The following is a 17,135-nucleotide window of genomic DNA, read 5'->3' as shown; positions in this document are numbered from 1 at the left end:
TTCTTAACCTCAGAATCAGAGACAAACTGAACATTCAGAGCAGCCAACCACACATACACACATACACATACACACACACACACACACACACACACACTGAAGTAAATTTACTCTGAGCCAACAGCATCCCCAAACGTGTGTGAAGAAACCATTGTAGACATTTCTATCAGAGTCCCAGCCCTTTGCTAATTTTCAGCCTCTTAGGGGAAAGGAAAAGGCAACAGTATGTAATTAGAGAAATCTATGATTTACACATTAACAAACAAGGCAATGCAACCCACAAAGGAGAGAATAAAATTGTGGACAGCTAATAAGTGTCAGTACTTATTAAGGCTAAAGAAACCACCTATGAAACAAATCTAAGCCTTTCCCAAATGGTGCAGGGCAATTATATTTGGCATAAGTTCCACGGGGAAGATGCAGCTTTAGAAACATAAAGAACTGAGAAATTAGAGGAAGAGAGTCAGCTGAAGATACAAGGAAAACATTTTTCAGATATATCACAGGCAAGGGAAAAGACAATGGTGAGAAAAAGGAGACACTGGAGGCCATGGGGAAAAGGAGAAAAAAGTGAAATATGCCTTTTTAACCTCAGCCTTCATTCTGGAAGATAACGAAAAAATTTTAATTTCAAAGTCACCCACAAGAACTTGTAGAATAACCTTGATGGAAAATTTCTAGCAGCACTACAGAGACCTTTAATGCCCAAAATCAAAAGAAACAGATGAAGAGTCCCTTGAAGAATGTATTCCTCTCCTGATAGTAACTTTGTTAAACACTGACTCTTTCACTAGAAATGATGAAACAAAGATTATTTCTGCCTTTGAGAAGTTTCCATAGAATGGAAAGTCTACACACACATGAGCACACACTCCAGCAGTTGTGTATACAAGTTCAGAAAACCTCTGGGCCTTTTTCTCATCAAGACCTCTGAGTTTTGACTCCAGATGCTCTACTTAGGAGAAAAAAAGCATGATCTTTGGCCAGATACTTCACTTCTTTGAACCACTTGTTACTGGCCTTTAAATGGAAATGATAATATGTATAAGTGAAGGATGTTGGGAGAATTAAATATGAGAATGCCCACTTCATAAATATATAATACTTGTTTTTCTTTCTTTCTACCTGAAATAAGCATGCTGCAGAAGGCCACAGTTAAGGATGATGTCTGAGACATTCAAGGTGTTCCATCTGCTTTGCTAGGTCCCTCCCTCCCTCTTTCCCTCTTGCTTGCAACATTATTGAGCAAATCACAATAATGAACATAATTCCTGGGCTTGAACAGCTCATAGTGGAAAAGAAGAAAAAGAATTGTAAACCATTTCAGTGCAATGTGATAAGTTCTGTGTCAAGGGTAAGTCCAAGTTATTGGAGGAGAATCAAGGGTGACTCTTAATTCTGGCCAAGAGAATGCAATGTTAAAGCTAATGGCGATAGAAGTAGTCAAGAAGGGCTGTCTAGAGGCAGGGGCATTCAAGATAAGTTTTGGACCTCATCCTGTTCATTGTCACATCCCCAGTATCTAGCACATTGCCTGGTATGTAGTTCATAGTTAATAAATTTGAGAATAAATGGATAAATGAAGGTGGAGGGCAAGGACAGGAGAGGAAATTGAACTCCTGAGAACAATGTTTTCAATCATGGTTGAACATTAGAATGACCATAGGAGGGACCTCCCTGGTGGTCCAGTGGTCAAGACTCCATGCTTCCAATGCAGGAGGTGTGGGTTTGATCCCTGGTCTGGGAACTCAGATCCCACATGCCACACAGTGTGGAAAAAAAAAAAAATAGAATGACCACGGGAGTTTCTGACACCATACTTTAGGGATGGGGTAAGGGATAATACATTTTTATAAATCTTCACAAACAATTCTGTTATCCATGTTTGAAAGGGGGGATTGTATGTGTTGAGGCCCAGTAACATAAGATGGCTTGTTATCAGCAGATAATTAAGACATAAGTAAGGAGAAGCCAAGATGGCAGAGTAGAAGGATGTGAGCTCATCCCTTCTTATAGAAACACCAAAATCACAACTAACTGCTGAACAACCACTGACAAAAAAAAAAAAAAAAAAAAGCAGGAATGTATCAAAAATGAAACCCTACATAGAAAGACAAAGAGGAAGCCACAATGAGTTGACAGAAGAGGTGCAACTGCAATAAGATCGAATCCCATACCTACCAGGTGGGCAAGATGCAAACTGGAGAGCAATTGTACCACAGAAGTTATCCCACAGGAGTGAGAGTTCTGAGCCTTACATCAAGATCCAGAGCCTGCGGGTCTGGCAACCTGAGGAGGAGCCCCCAGAGAGTATGGCTTTGAAGGTCAGCAGGGTTTGACTGCAGGAATTCCACAGGCCTGGGGTATACAGAAACTCCACTCTTGGAGGGCACACACAGGGTCTTGTGTGTACCAGTACCCAGAGAAAAAAGCGGTGCCCTCATAAGAGATTGGGCCAGACTTACCTGCTGGTGTTGGAGGGTCTCCTGTGGAGGTGGGGGGCAGCTGTGGCTCACTGTGGGGACAAGGACACTGGTGGTGGTAGTTCTGGGGAGTGCTCATTGGCATGAGCCCTCTTGGAGGCTGCCATTTTCTCACCAAGAACTGGCCCCACCCAACAGCCTGTAGGCTCTAGTGTTGGGATGCCTCAGGACAAACAAACAACAGGGTGGGAACACACCTGTTGTTTGTTTGCTCTCTCATTTGCCGATGCCCCACCCATCAGCAAACAGGCTACTTAAAGTCTGCCTGAGCACACAGCCACTTCTAAATACACTCCTTGAAATGGCCCTGCTCACCAGATGGAAAATATACAACTCCACCCAGCAGTGGTCAGGCACCAGTCCCTCCCACCAGGAAGCCTGCACAAGCCTCTTAGACAGTCTCATCAACTGGGAGGCAGACAGCAGAAGGCAAGAAGAACTACAACTCTGTAACCTGCAGAATGGAAACTGCAATCACAGAAAGGTAAACAAAATGAGATGGTAGAGGAATATGTCCCAGATGAAGGAACAAGATAAAACCCCAGAAGAGCAACTAAGAGAAGTGGAGATAAGCAATCTACCTGAAAAATAATTCAGAGTCATGATAGTAAAAATGATCCATGATATTGGAAAAAGAATGGACACACAGGTCAAGAAGATACAAGAAATGTTTAACAAAGACCTAGAAGATAGAAAGAACAAACAGACAGAGTGAACAATACAATAACAGAAATGAAAAATACACTAGAAGGAAACATTAGCAGAAGAAGTGAGGCAGAAGAAAGGATAAATGAGCTGTAAGACATAATGGTGGAAATCACTGCCATGGAACAGAATAAAGAAAAATAAATGAAAAGAAATGAGGACAGTCTAAGAGACCTCTGGGGCAACTTGGCACCAATGTTTGCATTGCAGGGCTGCAGAAGAAGAAGAGAAAGAGGAAGGACCTGAGAAAATATTTGAAGAGATTATAGCTGAAATTTCCCTAACATGAGAAAGGAAACAGTCACCCAAGTCCAGGAAGCACAAGGAGTCCCAAGCAGGATAAACCCAAGGTGGAGCATGCCAAAACACATAATAATCAAATTGACAAATATTAAAGATAAAGACAAAATTATTAAAAGCAACAAGGGAAAAGCAAAAAATGAGGTACAAGGGAACTCCCATAAAGTTATCAGCTGATTTCTCAGCAGAACCTCTGCAGGCCAGAAGGGAGTAGCACTATATATTTAAAGTGATGAAAGGGAAGAACTTACAACCAATGATATTTTACCCAGCAAGGCTCTTATTCAGATTTGACAGAGAAATCAAAAGCTTTACAGACAAGCAAAAGCTAAGAGAATTCAGCACCACCAGACCAGCTTTGCAACAAATGCTAAAGGAATTTCTCTAGGCGGAAAAGAAAAGGCCACAACTAGAAACAAGAAAATTACAAATGGAAAGGCTCGCCAAGAAAGGCAAACATACAATAAAAGTAGGAAATCATCTGCACACAAATATGATATCAAAACCAGCAATTGTGAGGAGAGCACAAATGCAGGATATTGGAAATGCATCTGAAATTATGAGACCAGCAACTTAAAACAATCTAGTTTATATATAGACTGCTATATCAAAATCTCATGGTAAGTGCAAACCAAAAATCTACAATAGATACACACACAAAAAAGAAAAAGGAATCCAAACACAACACTAAGTTAATCAAATTGCAAGAGAAGAGAACAAAAAAAGGAAGGGAAGAAAAAAGACCTACAAAAACAAATCCAAAACAATCAACAAAATGGCAGTAAGAAAATACATATAGATAATTACCTTAAACATAAATGGATTAAATGCTCCAACTAAAAGACATAGACTGGATGAATGGATACCAAAAAGAAGAATGGTATATATGCTGTCTACAAGAGACCCACTTCAGACCTAGGGACACATACAGACTGAAAGTGAAGGGATGGAAAAATGTATACCATGCAAATGGAAATCAAAAACAGTGGGAGTAGCAATTCTCATCTCAGACAAAATAGACTTCAAAATAAAGTCTGTTACAAGAGACAAGGAAGGACACTACATAATGATAAAGGGATCAATCCAAGAAGAAGATATAATAACTGTAAATATATATGCACCCAACATAGGAGCACCTAAATATATAAGGCAAATACTAACAGCCATAAAAGGGGAAATCAACAGTAACACAACACTAGTGGTAGACTTCTACACCCTACTTGCACTAATGGACAGATCATTGAGACATAAAATCAATAAGGAAACACAAGCTTTAAATGACACATTAGACCAGATGGACATAATTGATAGTAATAGGGCTTTCCATCCAAAAGCAGCAGAAAACACATTCTTCTGAAGTGCACATGAAATTCTCCAGGATCAATCACACACTGGGCCACAAAGCAAGCCTCAGTAAATTTAAGAAAATTGAACTCAGGTGAAGCATCTTTTCTGACCACTATGCTATGAGATTAGAAATTGACTACAAGAAGAAACATGTAAAAAACAGAAATACATGGAGACTTAACAATATGCTACTAAACAACCAATGGATCACTAAAAAAATCAAAGAGGAAATCAAAAAATACCTAGAGAAAAATGACAATGAAAACACGACAATCCAAGACTTATGGGATGTAGCAAAAGCAGTTCTAAGAGGGAAGTCTATAGCAATACAATCTTACCTCAGGAAACAAGAAAAATCTCAAATAAACAATCTAACCTTAAACCTAATGCAACTAGAGAAAGAAGAACAAACAACCCAGTCAGTAGAAGGAAAGAAATTATAAAGATCAGAGCAGAAATAAATGAATTAGACACAAAGAAAACATTAGAAAAGATCAATGAAACTAAAATCTGGTTCTTTGAAAAGATAAACAAAATTGATAAACCTTTAGCCAGACTCATCAAGGAAAATAAGGGAGAGGGCTCAAATCAATAAGATTAGAAATGAAAAAAGAGAAGTTACAACAGACACCACAGAAATACAAAGGATCATAAGACACCACAGCAAGCAAACTATATGCTAATAAGATGGACAACCTAGAAAAAAATGGACAAATTCTTAGAAAGGTACAATCTCCCAAGACTGAACCAGGAAGAAATAGAAAGTATGGACAGACCAATCACAAGTACTGAAATTGAAACTGTGATTTAAAAACTTCCATCAAACAAAAGTCCAGGACCAGCTGGCTTCAGAGCCAAATGCTATCAAACATTTAAGAAGAGTCAACACCCATCCTTCTGAAACTATGCCAAAAAATCACAGAGGAAGGAATACTATCAAACTCATTCTATGAGGCCCCCATCACCCTGATACCAAAACCAGACAAAGATACCACATAAAAGAAAATTACAGGCCAATACACACTGATGAATATAGACGCAAAAATCCTCAACAAAATACCAGCAAACCAAATCCAATACTTCCAATCTTGAGTAAGAAAAATGGAGCTGGAGGAATCAGGTTCTCTGACTATATGTATTATAGATATAGATACACATATTATAGATATAGATACACATATAGATACATATAGATACACTATATGACTATAGTATTCAGACTATACTATAAAGCTACAGTCATCAAAACAGTATGGTACTGGCCCCAAGACAGAAATATAGATCAATGGAACAGGATAGAAAGCCCAGAAATAAACCCATGCACCTATGGTCAATTAATCTACAACAAAGGAAGCAAGAGTATACAATGGAAAAAAGACAGTCTCTTAAATAATTGATGGTGGGAAAACTGGACAGCTACATGTAAAAAAAAAAAAGGAATTTGAATATTCACAAATATTCACAAATATTCACAATATTCACAAATTCACACACAAAAATAAACTAAAAAGTGCTTAAAGATCTAAATGTAAGACCACATACTATAAAACTCTTAGAAGAAAATATAGGCAGAACACTCTCTGACATAAATCACAGCAATACCTTTTTCAATTTGTCTCCTAGAGTAATGGCAATAAAAATAAAATTAAACAAATGGGCCTAATTAAACTCAAAAGCTTTTGCACAGCAAAGGAAACCATAATCAAAATGAAAAGACAACCCACAGAATGGGAGAAAATATTTGCAAACAATGCAACCAAGAAGGGATTAATCTCCAAAATTTACAAAGAGCTCATGTGGCTCAATATCAAAAAACCAACAACCCAATCAAAAAATGGGCAGAAGACCTAAATAGACATTTCTTCAAAAAAGACATACAGGTGGCCAAAAAGCACATGAAAAGATGCTCAACGCCTCTAATCATTAGAGAAATGCAAATCAAAACTACAATGGGATATCACCTCACACCAGTCAGAATGGCCATCATCAAAAAGACTACAAATAATAAATGCTGAAGAGGGTGTGGAGAAAAGGGAACCTTCCTACACTGTTGGTGGGAATGTAAATTGGTGCAGCCACTACGGAGGTTCCTTAAGAAACTAAAAATAGAGCTACCATATGATCCAACAATCCCACTCCTGGGCATATATCCAGAGAAAATCATGGTTCAAAAGGATACATGCACCCCAATATTCATTGCAATGCTGTTTACAATAGCCAAGATATGGAAGCAACCTAAATGTCCATTGACAGATGAATGGATAAAAAGATGTGGTACATGTTATACAATGGAATATTATTCAGCCATTAAATAGAATGAAATAATGCCATTTGCAGCAATATAGATGGACCTGGAGATTATCTTACTAAGTGAAGTAAGTCAGACAGAGAAAGACAATATCATATGATATCGCTTACATGCAAAATCTTAAAAAAAAAGATAGAAATGAACTTAATTACAGAATAGAAACAGACTCACAGACTTAGAGAACAAAATGGTTACCAGGGGAAAAGATTGGGGGGGAGGGACAGACTATACACACTGCTATATTTAAAATAGATAACCAACAAGGACCTACTGTATAGCACAGGGAACTCTCCTCAATACTCTGTAATATCCTAAATGGGAAAAGAATTTGAAAGAGAATAGATACATGTATATATATAACTGAATCACTCTACTGTACACCTGAAACTAATACAACATTGTTAATCAACTATACTCTAATATAAAATAAAAATTTTAAGTAAACAATGAATTTTCCATTGCTTTTACCTTATTCAATAAAGAAACTAATAATAATCTTTAAAAAAAAAAAAGAATTAAGAAAAAAAAAATACCCTAGGGGTTTTCAGCAGAGATACTTCCAGAGCAAAGCAAAGGAAACTCTTCTCCACCATTTAAAAGGAGGGATGGGACTTTCTGATAGATGACTCTTCTAGTCTAGGTTGCCTGCCCCCCACCCCTAAAACAGAATCTGTAGAAAAGCCTTTCGTGCAGGTAGTTTATTTGGAGTTGATTCCAGGAAGCAGGAGCTATGGACCGGGAAAAGTACAAAAGGAAGGAAAGAAAAAGTATGCAGTTGAGTTGATAACCAGCATGCCAACTCCATCCAACCAGACATTCTGAGGAGCCCCTAAGACAACTTTCAAAAATGCCCTCCAGATGACCTCCAAGGAGAAGCATTTCTCAGCTCCTGTATGCCAGGGTTTGAAGTTGGCCCTAGGGCATGTTACCTCCTTTCAGACATGCCAAACAGAGAAATCCTGGGGCAGAAAGTGAAATATGTGTTTACATACTTGGGCTGAGCTAGCGGCAGAGCCATGGTTAGTTGAATTTCATATGGAACTGGGGTAAAGGCCACAGCTGGAATCAGAGAGACACCAAGAGTGGGTGTGGAAGGGATGCAAGAAGAAGCTGATACATTCGGCAGCAAGATTCCTTTTAATGAACTATTTAAACTTATTCAACTTATTTGCAGCACACATCATCACCCTCCTCTCAAAGCAAATCACATATTTCTCTGGTTGGTGCATGTTCCATTTAACCTGTTTTTTGCGCTGATGTATATAGACTTTAGCATGTTTTCCTTTTTTAAGTAATGGGTTAGGTCATCTATAATTGTTTGCTTAAAAAATGATTTATCGGGCTTCCCTGGTGGCGCAGTGGTTGAGAGTCTACCTGCCAACGCAGGGACATGGGTTCGTGCCCCGATCTGGGAAGATCCCACATGCCACAGAGTGGCTGGGCCCGTGAGCCATGGCCACTGAGGCTGTGCATCCGGAGCGTGTGCTCCGCAACAGGAGAGGCCACAGCAGTGACAGGCCTGCATACCGAAAAAAAAAAAAAAAAAGACTTATCATGATTTTGTTACTCTCTTTTGCCATCAGAAAGAAACAACAACAAAAATAGACAAATTGGATTTCATGAAATATTTAAAAATATGTGCATCAAAAGACACTAGAAATAAAAGAATAAAAAGGCAACCCACAGGGCTTCTCTGGTGGCACAGTGGTTGGGAGTCCGCCTGCCGATGCGGGGGACAAGGGTTTGTGCCCCGGGCCAGGAAGATCCCACGTGCTGCAGAGTGGCTGGGCCCGTGAGCCATGGCCGATGAGCCTGCGTGTCTGGAGCCTGTGCTCCGCAACGGGAGAGGCCACAACAGTGAGAAGCCCGCGTACCATAAAAAAATAAATAAATAAATAAATATTTTTTAAAAAAAGGCAACCCACAAAATGAAAAAAATGGATAACCAAAATACAATGGAATGTTTTTTAGTCTTAAAGAGTTAGGAAATTCTGCTATAACATAAAAGAACCTCATGTGGAGTGAAATAAGCCAGACACAGAAAGACAAATACTGTATAATTCGACTTATATGAGGCACTTACATGAGTAGCCAAAATCATAGAGACAGAAAGTGGAATGGTGGCTTCCAGGGCTGGGAGAGGCTGGGGTGGGGGGTTAGCTTTATATGATGAAAAGAATTATGGTGATATGATGGCTGCACAATGCTATGAATGTATTTAATAACACTGAACTATATTCTTAAAATAGTTAAGAGGGTAAATCTTATCTGTATTTTATCACAATATTTTTATTGAGATATGGTTGATTTATGATATTATATGTTTCAGATGTACAACACAGTGTTTCACAATCTGGAAAGATTATATTCTGTTTATAGTTATTATAAAATATTGGCTATATTCTCTGTGCTGTACAATATATCCTTGTAGCTAATTTATTTTATACATAGTAGTTTGTACCTCTTAAGCCCCCAGCTGTATCTTGCCCCTCCCCCATTCCCTCTTAAAAAAATATTTCTAAAGAATAAAGAAAGGGTTGGGGACAAGGATGAAAGAATAGTGCATAAACGTTATTTGTCATAATGACATAGAAAAAACAAACTAAAAGAAGAAAGAAGGGAAAATTTGAATAAATGTCTTGATTGCTAATAGGTAACATGTGGGAGCCAAAGCACATTATTTAAGTTTTGTAAACCAAAGAGTAAATTCTGTACTTCTCCTTTGTTTCTGTAAGAAAATTTATAAACATGTTTCCTTGTTTCCCTTCACCATCAAGTTTTCCCTGTCACAGCTCTGCCTTCCAGAAGCAGTACTTCTCAAGAGTGATACTTTTGATTACATGCACTCTTAAATCCTTTCCAATTGATCTGCCATATATTTATTGCTTATTTCTATATAACAAATTGCTCAAAACTTAATGGCTTAAAACAACAAACATGTATTATATTACTGTTCCAGTGTGTCAGGGATTCCAGAGTGGCTTACTTGGGTTATTCTCGTGCAGGGCCTTTCACAAGGTGGCAGTGGTGTCAGATAGGGCTGCAGTGGCCTGAAGCCTTGATTGCAGCTCATTATTATGGCCATTGGCAGGAGGTTTCTGTTCCTCTCCTGGTATTGACTGGAGGCCTCACCTCTTTACAGAGCTGCTTGAGTATCCTCACAGCATGGCAGCTGGCTTTCTCAGAGTGATCTGAGAGAGAGAGAGAGACAAGGAGAGGAGGATGTTACCTTGTTCTAAAACCATTGCTTTCCCACTGCATCCTCCTCTTTTCTTTGTAATAACTGCTCCTGAAGTACTTATATGTAAATTGAAAGTTGTAATTTCTTTTAATCTCCTTATGAAGTTATATGATACTGTAGGGATGCGTTATGATTTTGCTTTTTTTTTTTCCTTCCTAGATGATTTATATGGATTTTGGAGGTAAAGTAGAACAATCTGTATTCAGGCAGCATTATCCTAAAGGAAACAGGAAGTTTCCCAATAAATAATTTTTGAATGTGAGAATGAATGAATAAATTGATATGAAACTAGAGGGCTGATTTATTGAATGAAATGACATTGATCATCCATCATGGAGACTGGATTTTCATGACCATATTGTCAGACTATTTTGTTTCTGGAGAAACTAGGGGCTGGTGTTATAACTGAAGTGTTCTTGGGTAAGAACAGAATGTGTAAAAGTGGAGTCAGTTGTAAAACTGGAAAGTTTAGTGGCATAAGACCTCCTTCTGTGACCTGTGGTTGGCATGATGGCAGCCTGGCATGGTGGGCTTGTAAGCAACGTAAAACTATAGCTTGTTGAGTGAGTAAGCCAGTGTCCTCAGCCTTCTCTGCATTGTGTTATACGATCTCAAACACTCATATTAGTTAGAAGTATGATTGTCTTTTCATGCACACACACCAGGAAATAAACAATGGAGATGGAGCGCATGTCTGCCGAGATATATGTTCACCCTTGCAGAGAGAGGCTTATGCACCTGCCTATTCAAATATGCTCAGCTTGAGGAATACTGGCAAAGTGAGGAGTACTCAAACATCAGTATCACCCCTGGGTGCCGTATCCCACAGTGGGCTCTCCATGGAGAGGCCTTCCCCAAGATCTTTACTTCTCTGAATCTCAAGTTATTTGTCCAGACCCTTAAGACAACTTTGAATTTTTCTGTCAACATTTTCTTATTAACACATGTTTCAGGAGGTGACCGTTTTTTGTATTATTGACTTCAAATATTTCCAAGTGTGTTTGGTCAAACTTCCTTATTCTCATAAACTCTCAAAGACATACTTTGCATTTCTGAGGTCATTCAGGATGTCATATTCTGTTGAATCCTTTCTGATCAGATTGAAAGATTTTAGAAAGTAGACAATTTTCTCTTAAGCTAGGCAGTATAATGGAGTATGTTTTCTTTAATAGTGTTTCAGAGGTGTCATTCTGTAAATAAAAATGGCTGGTTTGGGGTGAATAAATGAGTATTCTATTTTTCTAAAACATGTCTTTGCTCCTGAAAATAAAAGTTAGAAAGAGAGTAAAGAAAGGCAAAGAAAGGAGGGAAGGAAGAGAGAGAGAGAAAGAGAGAAAAAGAAAGAAAGGAAGGAAGGAAGAGAGAAAGAGAGAGAGAGAAAGAAAGAAAAAAAGAAAGAAGAAAGAAAGAAAGAAAGAAGGAAAGAAGGAAAAATAGAGAAAGAAAGGAAGGAAGGAAGGAAAGAAAGAAAGGAAGGAAGGAGGAAGGAAAGGGAGAAAGGAAAAGAAAGTATTATTTATTGATGGACCCCAAACCTACAATTATTGTGAACATGGGAAAACACATTGCAAATCAAGGCTGCAAACACTCATGGTCATGCTTTTGTTGTCATTGTTCTATTTGTTTCCTTGTAAACCATCATTTCCTAAGCTTCCATTTAATTAAACATTTCTTTTATTGGTAGTGATTTTAGATAGTTGGTTAATATACCAAAACAAATCATAAGGCTAAATTACCAAAAATCACTTTTCAAACTATGATATTTGAGATTATGGGAATCCTTTTCAATGAAATAAAAAAGGGGGGAGCATCTCAACATTCTTTCTATGAGAGAACAATCAATCTGTCTTGAATTCTACACAAATCAACATAGAAAAAGAAAAGTGTATTCAAAAGTAAGGGACTTTCTACATATATACACTAATATGTATAAAATAGATAACTAATGAGAACCCGCTGTATAGCACAGGGAACTCCACTTCACTGTACAGTAGAAACTAACACAACATTCTAAAACAACTATACCCCAATTTTAAAAAAAAGTAAGAGACTTTCTGGCCATTGGAGAAAAATGAAAGGAACCAAAAACTGTTTGCTTTCTACCTCCTGGCAGTGTTTTAAATCATGGGGCAGCCGTGTGACCTGAATCTAAACTTTCATGAGAACACACTTGATTTTAAGAATTAGGGATCATGATATTGATTTCTTTCCACCAGAGGGAGCCATAGACTATGACTTAGCAACCGTGCCCGTGCTTCTGGCACACAAACACAATAATCTAAAGTAGCTCCTTTTAAATCAAGATGGTGGAGGAGTAGGCGGATGTGGAGTTCACCTCTCTCCACAAATCCATCAAGAATACATCTACAAGTGGAACAATTCTCACAGAGCACCTGCTGAACTCTAGCAGAGGATCTTGGACAAAGGACAAGAAAAATCCCCTCGCAACTGGGTAGATGAAAGAAAGAAAAAAAAAAGAAAAAAGGAAGTGGGATGGGATGTGCACCCCTCTGGGGGAGCTGAAGGAGATGAGAGGTTCTCGCACTCAGGGAAGCCCCCTCACCGGTGGGACGGAAGGGGAGTTTCAGGGTCTCAGAGGAGAGCACAGCAACTGGACTGCGGCAGACCGGACAGAGTGAGACCTACACAGATGGTCCGAGCCACAGTCCTGCACACCCCAGCCTGAGACGTGTGTCTGCTGGTGCAGACGGGGGCTGGGTGCTGGAATGTGGGGTTTGAAGAGCAGATCCGGGGAAGGGACTGCTGTTGGCTATGAGCAATCAGCCTGAGGGGATGGGAGTGAGGAGCTCCACAACTGGGAATATTTGTAGAACAAGCCTGGGCCACCATAGAAGCAAAGTGCCATTGTTGAGTGACTCATGAGGGGCGGGCCCGCCATTGCAGCCTCTCTCCCCACACTCTGGCCCCTGCATCCGCAGACACTAGGAGGGGCTCCCACCTGAGCAAGCTCCTGCACCCCACCCACCACTGCCTCCACTCCTCCCACTTGGGCTGGTGTGTGTGCTCCAGGGCAGATTCAGGAGCAAACGCCTGTGAGTGGCCCACACATGGAGATGGGGCTGAAACCACAGTTGAGCCCCAGGGACCGTGGACTAAGGAAAAAGAGCTGAAATCTCTCCTCATGGCTGCGGGAACCACAGATTTACACGGCCGCTGCTGGCTTTGTAAACTCAGTGTCTGTGGAATATCTGAACGGATGAGTGCCCCCGCAGCTGGAGTGGGTCTGGCTCCAGCAGCTGTGGGCTTTGTGGGTATGTACACACAGGGACTGGGCTGGGCCAGAATCTGAGCTGCCTCCATAACTCCCACGGCGGGTCCAGGTGTGTGACTACTGCAGTCCTGGAACCTGACTTCAGTGGATCTGTGCTGACCTGGTGAAAACAATGCCTGAGAGACACCAGGGTCGACTGCCAGTATACCCACAGTTGAGGCGGGATTGAGAGCAGTTCCAATGACAGTGCACTTTGTGAGCCTGCACAATGGGTGAAAGAGGACACAACTGAGCACATTACCAGGTGAACAGCTCCAGAGGAGGAATACTCAGTGGCTTCTCCCCCAGTGGGAATGCTCCAATCCTGCTTACCTTGCACCGCAGATCAGAAACACAGCTAAGAAACAGATCTGGGGGCCTCTACTCCAACAACTAGGGAGCAGACCCTATACCTGACAGGGCAGTGACAACCATAGAGCAAAGGGGGGCCCCCGTTCAATACCCAGGGCAGGCTCTGGTCATCACAACACCAGTTAACCCCCCTATCAAGGCGATAATGGCCACCATACACTGAGGAAAGAGGTGGCAGTCTAAAAACAGCCCATGCACCAAGAAGAAAAGAAAATTAAATCCATGCAGGCTACACAGGGAAATTCCCACATAGAACAGCGCTCCAAGATAGTCTGAGGGTCTGGCATCAGAAGGAAGAACCCCCAGAGCATTTAGCTTTGAAGGCCAGTGGGGCTTGAGTGCAGGAGCTCCACAGGATGAGGGAAACAGAGACTTTACTCTTGGAGGGTGCACATAAGTTCTCATATGCACTGGGACCCAAAACATAGCAGCACCTCTATATAAACCTGGGCTAGACCAACCTAGGGGTCTTGGAGGTTCTTGTGGGGAGGCGAGGGGTCAGCTATAGCTCACCGTGGGGGCAAAGACGCTGGTAGCAGAGGCCCTAGGGAATATTGATCAGCATGACCCCTTCTGGAGGTCCCCATTTGGGCACCAAGACCTGGCCCCAGCCAACAGCCTACAGGCTCCAGAGCTAGAACACCTCAGGCCAAACAACCAGCCGGACAGTAACAGAGCCTCACCCATCAGCAGACAGGCTGCCTAAAGTCATACTGAGCTCATAGCCACATCAAAACACATCCTTTGACATGGCCTTGTCCACCAGACCTAACGCCACCTACCAGAGGGAAGGAACCAGTCCATTCCACCAGGAAGCCTTACACAAGCCCCTGGACCAACTTCTCACACCAGGGGGCAGACACCAGAAGCAAGAGGGACTACAGTCCTGCAGCCTGAGGAAAGGAGACCACAAACACAGAAATTTAGACAAATGAGATGACAGAGTAATATGCTGCAAATGAAGGAACAAGATGAGAACAACTAAATGAAGAGGAGATAGGCAATCTACCCAAAAAGGAATTCAGAGTAATAAAAGTAAAGATGATTCAAAATCTCAGAAAAAGAATGGAGGCACAGACTGAGAAAATATAGGAAATGTTTAACAAGGAGCTAGAATATTTAGAGAACAAACAACCAGAGAGGGACAATACAAGAAATGAAATGAAAAAGACACTCAAAAAAATCAATAGCAGAATAACTGAAGCAGAAGAATGAATAAGTGAGCTGGAAGACAGAGTGAAGGAAATCACTGCCACAGAAGAGAATAGAGAAAAAAAAATGAAAAGAAGACAGTCTCAGAGATCTCTGGGACAGCATTAAATGCACCAATATTTGCATTATAGGGGTCCCAGAAGGAGAAAAGAGAGAAAGGGCCTGAGAAAATATTTGAAGAGATTATAGCTGAAAACTTTCCTAAGTTTTGTGAAAGGAAACACTCAAGTCCAGGAAGCACAGAGAGTCCCACACAGGATAAACCCAAGGAGGAACACTCAGGGACACATAGTAATCAAACTGATAAAAATTAAAGACAAAGAAAAAATATTAAAAGCAACACGGGAAAAGCAACAAATAACATACAAGAGAATCCCCATAAGGTTATCAGCTGATTTCTCAGCAGAAACTCTGCAGGCCAGAAGGGAGTGGCATGATATATATAAAGTAATGAAAGGGAAAAACCTACAACCAAGAATACTCTAACCAGCCAAGGCTCCCATTCAGATTTGACAGAGAAATCAAAAGTTTTACAGACAAGCAAAAGCTAAGAGAATTTAGCACCACCAAATGAGCTTTACAACAAAACTAAAGGAACTTCTCTAGGTGGGAAAGAGATAAGCAACTTAAAACAACCTTGTGTGTGTGTGTGTGTGTGTGTGTGTGTGTGTGTATAGACTGCTACATCGAAACCTCATGGGAACTGCAAGCCAAAAAGTACAATAGAAACACACACACAAAAGAAAAAGCAGCCCAAACACAATGCTAAATATAGTCATCAAATCACAAGAGAAGAGAACTAAAGAGGAAGGGGAGAAAAGGACCTACAAAAACAAATTCAAAACAATTAAGAAAATGGTAATAAGAATATATATATCAATAATTACCTTAAAAATAAATGGATTAAATGCTCCAACCAAAAGAAATAGACTGGCTGAATGGATACAAAAACAAGACCCATATATATGCTGTCTACAAGAGACCTACTTCAGATGTAGGGACACATACAGACTAAAAGTGAGGGGATGAAAAATGTTATTCCATGCAAATGGAAATCAAAAGAAAGCTGGAGTAGCAATTCTCATATCAGACAAAATAGATTTTTTAAAATATTTATTTTATTTATTTATTTTTCTATATTTTGGCTGTGTTGGGTCGTAGTTGCGGTACGTGGGATCTTCATTGTGGCATGTGGGATCTTTCGTTGTGGCATGCAGGCTTCTCTCTAGTTGTGGAGCACAGGCTTCTTTCTAGTTGTGGCATGTGGGTTTTCTCTTTCTAGTTGTGGCACGTGGGCTCCAGAGTGTGTGGGCTCTGTAGTTTGCTGCACATGGCTCTCTAGTTGAGGCGCATGGGCTCAGTAGTTGTGGCACATGGGCTTAGTGGCCCTGCGGCATATGAGATCTTAGTTCCCCAACCAGGTATCGAACCCACATCCCCTACATTGGAAGGCAGATTCTTTACCACTGGACCACTGGGGAAGTCCCCAAAATAGACTTTAAAATAAAGACTGTTGCAAGAGACAAGGGATGACACTACATGATGATCAAGGGATCAATCCAAGAAGAAGATATAACAATTGTAAAAAATATATGCACCAAACATAGGAACAGCTCAATATATAAGGCAAATGCTAACAGCTATAAAAGGGGAAATCAACAGTAACACAATAATAGCGGGGGACTTTAACACCCCACTTACACCAATGGACAGATCATCCAGACAGAAAATCAGTAAGGAAACACAGGCCTTAAATTATACATTAGACCAGATGGACTTAATTGATATTTTTAGAGCATTCCATTCAAAAGCAGCAGAAAACACATTCTTCTCATGTGCACATGGAACATTCTCCAGGATAGGTCACATATTGTGCCAAAAATTAAGCCTCAGTAA

Source organism: Phocoena phocoena, chromosome 10 (assembly GCF_963924675.1).
Source record: "Phocoena phocoena chromosome 10, mPhoPho1.1, whole genome shotgun sequence".
NCBI classification, from domain to species: domain Eukaryota; kingdom Metazoa; phylum Chordata; class Mammalia; order Artiodactyla; family Phocoenidae; genus Phocoena; species Phocoena phocoena.
Note: the sequence above shows the minus strand (reverse complement) of the source record.